General features: G+C 37.9%; 1 pseudogene; it reads left to right on the forward strand.

The window, feature by feature from the left end:
- Positions 1-10,083: 10,083 nt before the first annotated feature.
- Positions 10,084-12,611, forward strand: LOC114238046 (reticulon-3-like; annotated as a pseudogene).
- The last annotated feature ends 688 nt before the right edge of the window (positions 12,612-13,299 follow it).

Consider the following 13,299-nt stretch of genomic DNA (forward strand, 5'->3'; position numbering starts at 1 on the left):
ATGACACCTTTAAAGCACTGAAAGGAAAACATCATTGACCTAGAATTCTACATCCAGAAAAAATATGCTTTGAAATTGGAGGCAAAATAAAGACATAGTCAAATAAAATCTGAGAAAATTCATAAATAGTAGACCTGCACATCAGGCTTGAGGAAAATATCAGACAGAAATTTAGATCTGCGAGGAATGAAGAGTGCCAAAAAATATATGGGCAAATATAAATGACTTTCTAATTTCTCAATTTCTCTAAATATTTGACTATTTAAAGCAAAGATAATAGTTTCCTGTGGGGTTTATAAGATATGTAGAACAATTCATCAGGGAGACATAATTTAAAATGTGTATGCAACCAACAGCAAAGTTGCAAAAGAAATGAAGCAAAAACTAGCAGAACAAAATGAAGGAATGTGTAAGTCTACACTCATAGTTTAAGATATTAGCCCTCTTCTCAGTTATCAATAGAGCAAAAAAAGAAAGAAGCTGGTATTATAAGAAAAAGATTTGAACAATACTGTGACAAGTTTTATTTTCCAAAAATGTCCTCAGCAGTATTTACAGCCTCACATGCTCTTCCAGAACCTCGTCACACCCCCATCAAGAGTTGGAGTCTATTGCCTCTCTTCTTGACTGGATAGACAGTATTCTGTGACTGCCACTACAAATAGAACATGGCAGAAGTAAGCTGTATGACTTCCAAGGCTTAAGTCAAAAAAGGCAATATACCTTCTACCTGGTTTTCTCCCTCTCTCATAACATGCAACTTGAGTGCTTTAAACCAACAGCTTCCCTGAGCCACCATGCTGCAGAGGCCACATAATGAGACCACATTAAAATAGAGAGAGTTGCCTAAGTAGCTTAAGATGATTCCAGCTTCCAGCTTCCAACCCAGCCCCAACTAGCTGATACTGAGTGGAACCTGCCTTTGAGATGTCCGAGCTGATGCTGGGTGGGACATAGTAAACTGTTCCCACTAAGCCTTGCTGAAACAGCAGAATTTGAGCCAAGTAAATGTTGTTGTTTTAAGCCACTAAATATGGGGGACATATGTTGCATAGCCATAGATAACTGAAACGTCTTTACCAGCCAGCATGATCTGACATTTATAGAACACCATACCCAAACAACTACAGAATATTTTAAGTACTCATGGTACATTCATCAGTATAGATCATATATTGGGCATAAACAAGTATCAATGAGTTTAGAAGGATTAAGTCATACTAAATCAAAAATTAATAAAGAGGGAATTCCCTGGTGGTCCAATGGTTAGGACTCTGTGCTTTCACTGTCGTTATGAAAGTCATAACGAGGATAATACCTCATGACTAAGAGGGTTTTATCCCAGGAATGCAAGGTTAGTTGCATTGAAAAATAAACCAATACAATTCACCACATTAACAGAATAAAATGATTTCCTCAATAATTTCCTCGATAGAAGCAGAAAAAGCATTTGACAAAATTAACACTTTCTTGATAAAAAACTCTCAGCAAAATCATAATAAGAGGAAACTCCTTAAACTTATTTCCTTATATTTCCCCTATATTGGCAAGTCTCCCTACTTTAGCCTTTATACTCCTAGAGTCTATTCTCAAGAGAGCAACAAAGTTATCTTGTTAAAATACAATTAGATTAATTTAACTCTTTTGCCCAAAACACTCTGTGGCTCCAAATTTTGCTTCTGCATTTTGCTTGAATTAAAAAGGTATTAACTTAGTTATGTATATCATAATCTCTAAAACAAGCACTAAAAAAATACAAAGAGATATAGCAAGTCAACAAATTAAAATGGATTACCAAAAAAAAAAAAAAAAAGAAGGTAGGAAAAGGAAAAAGGAACAAAACTAGAGGGGACAAGCAAAAAAACAAATAATATAAAGGAGACTTAAATACAACCAATAGTTACATTAATGGTAAATGATTTACATACCAATTAAAAGACAGTGATTGTTAGATGGGAAAATCAAAATATTTTTAATAGACCCAATTACTCATTCTCTACCAAAAAAAAAAAAAAGTCACTTTAACAGTAAAATAGAAGCATTCTTATTATAATCAAGAACAAGTAAAATATGCCTGCCAATTTTGGAAAACTTTGCCAATGCAATTGGGAAAGAAAGCAAATTTAAAAGTACGAATACTGGAAAGAGGAAGAAAAAGTAACATTACTTACAGATGACATCATTGGGTACGTATAAAACTCAACAAAATAATCTGAAAAGCAACTAGGATTTATAAGAAAGATTAGTAGAGCAGTAATTACAAAATAAATAATGCTCAATATTTTCCTACATTCCAGCAACAATAAATTAGAAAATAAATTGAGTTCCTAATAGCAAAACACATATCACCTAAGAGTTAAACTCAAGAGAAATGTGCAGAATCTCTGTGAATAAAACCACAATATTGTTATTGAAGAACATAAAAGAAAGCTTGTCTAAATGGAGAACTATATCATGTTACTGGCTCAGAAGACTTAATATTATCAAGATGTCAATTCTTCCCAAATAAATAAATAAACTCAGTGCAATCCCAGTGGGTTTGAGGATTTATTTTTGGAAACGCAACAAATGATTCTGAAGTTCATCTGGAAGAATAGTAGATGAAACTAAGTGGGAGATTTCAGAAATTATAGTAATGATAGGACTTTGTCCTACTAGACAGTAAAATATATTAATATATAAAATAATAATTAAAATATTGTAGTACTTCCATAAAAACAAGTAAGCAGTGGAAGAAAATTTAGAGTTTAGAACCATTTCTTCATAAGCATAAGATTAATTTGTTAATAGTGGCATCTTAAATCAGTGAGAAAAATAAATTAGTCTATAAATGGTGATGGAGTACTTGACTATCAGTTGTGGGGAAAATAAGCTACATTAATATTCATACTCAATTCAAAACAAATTCCAGACTTATTTGAGATTTAAATAGAAAAACAAGATCTATACCACTAAAGAAATATATATGTGAATATATAATCTTGGTGTGGTAAAGAAAATGATACCCAAGGTATACAGGAAAATATTAAACTTGCTTTATATTTATTCTTATAAATATATTTTTATTTGGCAAAATAGTACATTGAAAATAAAACTAAAACATGCAAATGACTAACTGAGAAAAATACACCTTTAAGAAAAAGCTCGTATTAATCCATAGGAAGTTGACAATGGCACCAAAAGAAAGCAAAAATCACTAACAGACAATAATAGAAAATTCTCAAAAGAAGGTATAATTATTTGCCATGTAATAATGAAAAGTGCAACTTAAGGGGCATACCATGTTAGAATATCAAATAGGCAAATCTCTATATATGTATTAGTAAGGGTACAGGAAAACAGACTGTACTAGTGGAAGAGTAGTATAGATTTGTATAACTTTTTTGAAAAACAGATTGGAATTCTTGAAATTTTGTAAATGTACCATTTAAGGGAGTTAATCCTAACAAAACAATAATGGAGTCCTCTAAATGGATATTCATGGTACCTGATTATAAAATGCCAGAGAAAAAATGGCTCTACCCACATTTTTTTAGAAATCAAAGCAGCAATGAAAAAGAGAGAGAGGTGATCTTTGGTAAAGCTAGGAGATACCAGTAACTTTGAACTATAATATTTGAGAAGGAGCTACCAAATGTAGGGAAAGTCAAACAGGGATGCAGGGAAATGCCTAAAGAGACAGCTGTGGGAGAGGATCTCAAACAAATCAGGCAGAGCACAGTTAACAAGGCACAGGGCACAACATAAGGGGCAACACCACAAGTCTTGTCTGGAACAATGGGAACAGGAGGCCTGGTCTTTAGAGGAAGCTTCTCCAAACCCCATAGAATGGGCAGAGGAGGTAGAAATGAACAAGGAAACACACATTTTTGAGAGAAGCAATATGTCCTTGAGGAAGGTTGAAGGAAATAGATCTTGAATTGTGAGCAGTCCAGAAACTGCTGATTTCTTTGCACTGGGGAGAAATGAAGGTTAAAACAGTATACACACACATACACGCACTGCTGAGCCATAAAGAGCTTTGCTGTGAACCAAAGAAAGTTACTGCTTGCCTGGAACACTGCTCTAGTCTCTTCCCTGAAGAAACCTCTCAAAAATAACTGGAAGAATTCACCTCATTCACAAAAGTAATAAGCAAAAAAGAACCAGCCAAGTATGTATGCAAAGTTATTTCAGGAAAAGGAAGAAAAATGTGGGAAAAATACATGGCAGGTGATGAACACACACCAGAAAAATATGGCTACTGTTCAGATAAAAATGATGACCAAATATATGGTCATAAATATAAGGCACCTAATGAATCAAAGAGCTTAAAGCAGAGAACTGGAGGAGATGAAACACAAGCTGGCAGACTTAAAAAATAAATGAAAAAAAATCCATCAAGAAATCAGGATACATTAAGCAGCACAAAGAGCCATCATCAAAATCACAATAAAGGATAGAAGAACAGGATAGAGAAAAGCAAACAAAGTCATAGATGTGAATTAGAGACAAAAACAAAATCAACACAAAATGAAAAGAAGAAAAAAATAATTTAAAGACGTAATTTTGAAAAACCTAGAAGACTTAAATCTGTAACTTGAACTAGCAATCTGTAACACCCCCCTGCAAAAAAAACCCTTCATGCAATACGATCTACACTAAAACATATCCTAGTGATAGCACTGGACCTCAAAGATGAAAAAAACAAAACAAAAAACTTTGGGCATGCAGGCAAAATGATTCAGTAACCTACAATTTGAGACACATTCCTATTTGTTACCCCTAAATTTCCTCTTATTTCTGGCTGTATAACCACCCAGCTAGACACTGCATCTCCTAACTTTCTTTGCAGTTAGTTAGGGTGGCCATATGAGTATGTTCTGGACAATTGGATACACACTAAAGTGAAGTGTGCAAAATCCTCCAAAATTTAAAGAAAAGCTGCTTTCTCTGAATTTTGCCCCTCTGCCTCTTTTGCAAGCTGGAATGTAGATGTGCCAGCATCCCACCTTTAATCTTGGGGGTGAGAATAATGCGCCCGGGGACAGTGGAGCAACAAGACAGAATAAACTGCTCCCTGGCTAACTATGCAGCAGTTGCTCTGATACCTTAGACCAGCCAGATTGATAGATGAGAGAGATATAAAGTTCAATCTTATTTCAATCATTGTATCTTATACTTTGTTACAGTATCACATTCTTTCTCATACCTAATACAAAGAGAAAAATTAGAGTGGCTTCATACTTCACAACAATATTCAATGCTGGAAGACTAAGATACGATACTTACTGTCTTAGTTAGGGTTGCTCTAGCAGAATATCATACACTGGGTGGCTTATAAACAACATAAATTTATTTCTCACAGTTCTGAAGGCTGGCAGTTCCAAGATAAAGGTGCTGACAGATTTGGTGTCCAGTAAGGGCCTGCTTCCTGGTTTATAGATGGCCATCCTTTCACTGTGTCTCCCTATGGCAGAATAGGTGAGGGAGCTCCCTGGGGTCTTCTTTACTACAGTAATCCCATTCATGAGAGCTCCACCCTCATGACATAATCAACACCCCAAATCCCTACCTTCAAATACCATCACATTAGAGATTAGGTTTCAACAAATAAATTTTGAAGGGACGCAAACAAGGTCCAATCAAAAAGCTATTACAAGATGCAAACTATTATATATAAAATGGATAAACAATAAGGTCCTACTGTATAGCACAGGGAACTATATTCAATATCCTATGATAAATCACAATGGAAAAGAATATGAAAAAGAATGTATATATGTATACCTGAATCACTTTGCTGTACACCAGAAACTAACACAACATTGTAAATCAACTATACTTCAATAAAATAAAAATTTTTTTTTAAATCTATTACAGACAATAAGAGAATTTAATAAAATGCCTAAGTTAAAAATTAATATAAAAATTATTCCAGTTATGGCTTTGATAGACATATTTATATCAAACCAAACCTCCCTACAAAAGCAAACAAACAAAAACCTAGAAAAGTTGGATAAAGTAAAAACTACATCTGTTTGAAAGCATAAGAAACGATCAAGGCAGCCAGGACTTGAGAGGTAAAGCTCTCCAAGAACCAAGAAGTATGTTGAGATAAGCCCCAAATTCTGCTCCACTCTTCCCCTGAATGCATTTGCTGATTCACAAGCAGCGTAGAGTCTAGCATCTGAGAATTGAGCAGAAATGGGCAGGGGCGGCTATGAGGCTAGAAGCTGAACAGAACTTTCTGTGGTCTCACAGGACTAAAGGAAAAAACCTGGAATTCAACAAGACAACTAAGACTTGAGAATCCAAGATCTTCAGAGGGAATGGAAATATATTAAGATGAACCCAACATTCAGCAATGCAATTAACCTCCAGGAATTTGCTCATTTGTAAATAATATGGAGCTGAGAACATAAGAAGCCAAGCAGAAAGTTGCAACCAGGATCCTATATCAGTTTGGTAGGGCTCCCATAACAAAGGACCTCAGACTGTGTGGCTTAAACAACAGAAATTTATTTTCCCACGATTCTGGAGTTTGGAAGTCCAAGATCAAGGAAGGTATTGGCAGAGTTGGTTTCTTCTGAGGCCTCTCTTTTTGTCTGGTAAATGGCTATTTTCTGCCTGTGCTTTCACATGGTCTTCCCTCTGTGCATGGCTATGTCCTAAGCTCCTCGTCGTATATAAGAACGCCAGTCATATTGGATTAGGGCTCAATGTAATGAGCCGTAATACAATATCTTCTAGCCAAAGTTTATATAGGAACATTTAATATTTGCTTCATAAAATGCAATATATTTTTACCAAAATAATGAGCAGGAAAAGCCTCCAGTACTGTGAGTTGGTAAATTCCTGTTAAGTCACGCAGTTTGTGGTATTTTGTTACATCAGCCCTAGCAAATTAATACAGCAAGGTATTACAAGAAAGAGATGAGCTCAGAAAAGAATTGACCACAGTGCAAGCAGGAATAAAAGGGAATATGTCCAGGAATTTGAGGACTTACAGGATTAGAGAAAGCAACTGCTTCTTGATCCCAAATGGTAAAATACATGATTGAGCAATAAATGCTGGTTAAAACTCAGCCTCAAGGCAAGGATCAAACCAAGGGTATGGCCATCATATTCAATTGTTATCTTTGCTGAATAGGTTAAGGTGTCCCAGAGCAAGACTGTGATAACCAGTCAATCTTTTCAGTGATAGCAAATGGCTTACAAAAAAAGAGATTCAGAGCATGATCTCTTTCATCTGAAAAGTGGAGAGACAGCTCTACGAATCCTCAGCTCTCCTCACACCCATAACCCAGACTCAAAGAACAAGCATCAAAACCTTCAACAAATGGGTTATTTGGTAAATAATAGCAACAAGAAAGAGAAGGGGTGGTATTTTTATATGCAGCATAAACTTCAAAGGCAGTATTTTAATCCAAGGAGTTAAAATGATTACAAAATAAGTTCATGAGGAGAGGTCTGTTTTGTCTGCAGTTGCATTCCTACCACCTGACCCAGAACACCTAGACTAGTAGCTGCTCAACAAATATTTGCTGATTGAAAGAATAAGTGCTGAAAATGCAGCCAGAAGAATAATGGCCTTTTCTTTGCTTGCTCCTTCTGGTCCCATGATGGGGAAGGAGGGGGAAAATGGGAAGCCCATTTGAGCAGTATTCTCGAAAAGATTTGGATTTTGTGACAGTAAAATGTGGAGTGAGCTTTTATTTGAAAAGTTTGCATAAGACTAGAGGTTCTTTGACCTTAGCCACTCATAGGCAGCCTTGCCATTCATTTATCATTGCCTCCCTAGTTTACTTCTCCCAGAACTAGTCTGTACATCTTGTGAAGCCCACAGACTTCTATAGTCCAAACCCTTATTTTTCAGCAGATGATACTAATTCACTTTGTTACCGAGAGGATTGAAATTATTCAACATAAGTGTTCTTATCGAATCCTGTTGTCATCTCAGCCCCTAAATTGTGAAGAAGATTGGGACTCTCCAGTATCCATACCATGAATAAGGACATGGCCTTATTTCTAAGGCAGCATATCTGGGTTCACATTTCTCTGCAAAGAGGACATTTTTACTCCTTACATTCATGTAAAATGTCTGTTCTTTTCTGAATTGAAAATTAATGCTCTGGGACTTCCCTGGTGGTGCAGGGTGTCCGCCTGCCAATGCAGGGGACATGGGTTCGATCCCTGGTCCGGGAAGATCCCACATGCCGTGGAGCAACTAAGCCCATCCTCCAGAACTACTGAGCCTGCGCTCTGGAGTCCGTGAGCCACAACTACTGAGCCTGCATGCTGCAACTACTGAAGCCCACACACCTAGAGCCTGTGCTCCAACAAGAGAAGCCACTGCAACGAAGGGTAGCCCCCGCTCTCTGCAACTAGAGAAAGCCTGCGCTCAGCAACAAAGACCCTACGCAGCCAAAAAAAATTTTTTTAATAATTAATTAATTAATTATTTTTAAAAAAGAAAATTAATGTTTTGGTTCTGTGCGTTGCACCTCCCCATCCTCTGCTCCTTCAGACTAAGAAGTCTTTCTCAAGATCTTAAAGATTTCCAGATATAGAAAATTCCCCTTTTTGGCCCTGGCTGTTAGATTAAAAGCATTAAAAGTCCATGTGAACTACCATTACATATTGCATAGGACAGGGAACAAAGGCACTAGAACTTAGTTAAAATCATTCTGCAACATGGGCCGAAGCTGGAACTGCATCTCAAGGTTCTTAATCTTTCACCTACTCTGTTTGCAAACATCCTTGTTCACATTCACTTTCTTGATGTGCACCTTTCTTATGACATCTCTAATCACGTCCTAGTTCTTCTAAAGCCATGAGAGTATTCCAAAAATAATAATATTTTCTATAATGTCTTCATGCTAACTATCATGTATTCACCCAGATATCACCTGGTCATATCCATCCCACAGGTAGCAAGGTGCAATGAATTTAAGCCTCAAATTCTAGTCTGCAGAAATCCAAACTTCTTAAGATCTCTTCTGCTCAGTTCCCCATTATGTCAATTCAGAAGTAAAACTCATCCTCTTCATTAATTCTCATAGAAAAGCCTCCATTCACATAAAACACAAGTTTTGCTGAATATATAGGGACCACAAGGAAGGATCATAGCCTGCACCACAGAGCAAACATCTTATCAACCATTCCTCTTCGCCAGAGTCCTTTCTAGCAATCCCACCACTAGGGATTCCCCTGCTGGCCCTTAACATAAGCAGCACCTAACTTCACGTCTTTCCATAAATTTCTCTTTATTCTTACTCTTCTCCCTCTCCAGAAAACTCAGACCCTGGAGGTTTCACTTGCTCCCTCCAAGGCATTTTTTCCAGACAAATCCTGCTTTGTCTTTTTGTCTTTGGGGGGCTGCACCTTTGATCTACTGAACCAAGATCTACTGAACAATCTCCCCAAATAATTTTTAGGCACACAAAATCACTGCCTTATGATTTAAGGACTAGGGGGAAAAAAACCCAAAAACACTAAAGCTGTTACAAATTTAATTAAATCCAAGCTGTAAGAATGACAGTTTGGTTTCATGCAGCACCTGAAAAGACTTTAGAATTATTTTGACACAGGACAAAGTAAATACTAGTGTCATTTTAGTGGAAGGAACACCAGACTAGGAGTCAAGGCTAATGTGTGACCTTGAGCAAGTTACTTAACATCTCTGGACCTCAGGTTCCTAGGGGAAAATACTGCTTTCCCTACTTAACTCCAAGGACTATTTGAAGGATAAAATGAGATCATGTATGTGAAAACACTTGTAGGAGGAGGGGAAAATAAATAGCTCTCTACAACTGCTAGGTATTATTTCAAAGTCCTGCTTGGGCCTGGAAAATATCAATCTTCTGCATGTTACCAGTGTGCTAGTAAGGCAGCCTGTGGAGTTTCTCAAGAAGCCTGTAGGATCCAAGTTAGGCAGCTCATTGCTCAGGCTGAGTAGCCAGAGAGGGGAATTCTTAATTCAGAGCAGCATCTGTTAGTGATTAAGGTTTCAGAGGCATGTGCCTGAACTGAAGGCAATGCTACAGAATTTGTCATAGCAGCAGTCCCAGTTGTAAAACAGATTCCATCCTTAAAGTGGATATGAAAGGTAAACACGAGAGCATTATTCTGCAAAATCACATGAAACAAGACGGTGCTTGTTTAACGTCCCCCACGGCACACGCACAAGCCCACGTGAGGGGAAACAACAACAGGCAGAGGCTTTGGTGAAAGAAAGAGATCCCCAGGCAACAACCACCACCATCAAACTCAGAAGAGCTCACTTGTATTCTATTAACTGCACATTATATTTGCAAAGTGGGTCTCTTTGGCATTCACTCTCTGACATGTTCTTCCTTGAAGACTCAAGTTTGTTCAAAAAAAAAAAAAGAATCCCCATATCCAAAGATCACTATGAATTCTGTCTGTCAGAGATCGAACTACAGTTAAAGTAAGCATGTTTACTATAACTCAGAAGACATGATGGACTTTGAACAAAGTCCAAAGATCTAGGCCTGGTGTGAAGATTGATCCTAGCACTTCTAGGTGGGCCAGGTGACTGAGAAGTTCTGAGAGTGATTGGGGTGAAAGAAGGGTGGAGGTAGAGTGAGACACCAAGGTTTTTATTAGTGTTATTTTGTGAAAGTGTGCATTTTCTATCTATAAAAGGAGATGTATGTGTGTGCTCGAGTTGAACTTAGAAAGCTTGGAGAGGGGTCTGTTTAAAAATGTAAAGAAAAAGTCAAGACTAGCAGTTTAAGGGGGGTCAGAATTTACTGGTCAAGCTATAAATTTCAGGTACAGAAGGTACGGAAAAAGAAACATGATGTCCCACACCAGGGGAGAGTCCTGGTTTTTATGGGGAACACCTTGAACATACCCAGAAAATCAGCAACTCGAATGGCCTGGCTGGTTTAAGTTCAGTTTTTCTGGAAGCACTTGAAGAGAAAGCAGGGAGAGCTGTACCTATGCCCAAAGCAAGTGACCAATAAGAAAACAGAATAAGAAGCAAAAGCTGACTGTATGATAGATGGATCTAAGGATGATCTTAGTACAAGAAAGCTGCTCCAGGAAAGCAGAGCACTGAGCCTGTAGGCCAGTCACTGAGACCAAAGGAGGAACAGAGGAGACGAACCATAGCCAGTTCTATTTGGTTAGAAGGTTATTTGTTGGTTTGTCTGTTTGCTTGTTTTCCATCAGGAAATGAATGGTCACCTTGTAAACTAAATCTGGCCATAAACCACTTAAATCCATCTTACAGAAACTGCTTCTTTAGGTCATGAAACAGGCTAAAAACTAAAGTTGTGGAAAGCAGCAGAAAGATCATTTAACTAGGACTGAAAAGACCTGGGTTCTAGTCCAAGTTCTGCCAATCGCTGGCTGAGGTGGTGTTGCAGGTCGGGCATTTAGCTTATGTATCTTCTGGAAGCCTGCAGTGGTTGGGGGGGGAGGTTTAGTGGGAGGGGGTAAGGAGAGATGGAAAGATGATCTCCAAGGTCCCATCCAGTGAAAACAGTCATGGTTCCAGTTAGCATATAAAATAATTGAGGAAGTCTGGAAGGTTATATATCAAAACATTACTAGAATCTACCTCAGGGGAATGGGATTAGGGCAGGGGCAGAGAGACAAAAGAAAACAATTAGGGAACCCTTTCAGTGGGGAAAAATGCAAAGGGATAAGGGGTTTTTAAGTGAAATATTAAATAAGAAAAGTTCCAGTTAGCATATAAGATAATAGAGAAAGTCTGGAAGGCTATATATCAAAACATTACTAGTAGTCAGAGTATAAGCACGAACCAGAAGGAGTGAAGGGACTCGGGAGAGCCGACAGTATTTTATTTCCCCTCTTTCTCCCCTGCCCTCCTTGGAAAAGCCCATGGTAGAGCCATTGGAAGCCAGTCAATTCCATCTAAATCCCTTTGTCCTCTGGGGCCCAACCTTCCACATCTAGTGATAGGGGGAGGGGACACGGGAGGGAGTTACCTGGGAACCTGCTCTGTAGCCTCCTTTGCAATACACCATCTGATTTTCTGGCACAAGGTGAAGAAAGCTGAGCTTGGTTCTTGCCCCACACTGATAGTGCTACTTACCCTGGAGATTTCAGCATCATCACTGTGGCTTCTTACATCATCCTGGCTCTCCTCTTTGTCACCATCAGCTTCAGGGTCTACAAGTCTGTCATCCAAGCTGTACAGAAGTCAAAAGGCCATGCAATCAAGCTATTTTGAGAAGTTTTCCATAATTAAGAGAGTGACCCCATCAACAGGGACCCAAAACCCATCATGTGTTTCTTTCTGGTGAAAGATCTGGCTGTCTTCATGTGGCTAATGACCAACGTTAGTGCAGTTCCAGTGGAATCACCCTTCTAATCTTTGCTGAACTGTAAGTTTTCAGTGTTCCAATGAAAAGTACAGACCCCAGACTGATTACTACGTTGTGTCATGAGAATCAGACCAAGTCAGTTGTTGAAGGACCCAAGCAACATTCTCTGGCATTTCAAAGAAAAAAAAAAAAGGAAGAAGCCCATGGAAATTAAAAATTCAGCAGTTACTAAATCACCATTGAACAGTTATAACACTGCACTTGTACCATGAGGGAATATGTCCAGGGTTCACTTCCAAACCCTTTTAATCTGATGTTTTCTCACCTTCTTTCTCTTTACTTTCCATACCAACCTCCAGAATGTGTTAGATTGAAAAGGAATTGATATCTTTGAAATTAAAAGAATATGATTCAAATTAGTAAGTAACCAGAATCTCTAAGGATGGTGGAGCTTTTGCCTGTGGCTTGAAAAGGCAAAGGGTGAAGATAAACACAAAAATGAAAGACAAAACACACCTCTCCAGCTCGTCTATCTAATACCCAAGTATTGGGTTTTAAACCAATTTCTCACAAGAGTTTTATCCTTATTTTCAATTTAAGGAATTATGATTACAAAAAAATTTATTTGGGAGTGGAATAATGACTATCTAGTTAACTTTTATTTATTCCTTGGACTATTCTTACCCTCCTCTGACCTCATCTCCCTGTCTCATATAATATGAGCAACTATACCTATTATCATCTGTCTTCTCCCACCTCACTGATACAAATAACTTTCAATTCTATTAATAACTCATAGGTGATACTGATAATCCCGGAATCCCAAAATACCATCTGATAAATGAGATCGGAAAAAGAAAGTTGGCCCACTGAGCTGACCACCACTCCCTTCCTGCTCCCAATTAGGAAATGAAAAGCTCCACCATTTGGGAAGGTGGTTTCTGTTTCGTTTCCTCTGGACATGAGTTCTGAGCTTGAGTACGAGAAAGGTGCTTCC

The sequence above is a fragment of the Balaenoptera acutorostrata genome, chromosome 11 (assembly GCF_949987535.1).
Source record: "Balaenoptera acutorostrata chromosome 11, mBalAcu1.1, whole genome shotgun sequence".
NCBI classification, from domain to species: domain Eukaryota; kingdom Metazoa; phylum Chordata; class Mammalia; order Artiodactyla; family Balaenopteridae; genus Balaenoptera; species Balaenoptera acutorostrata.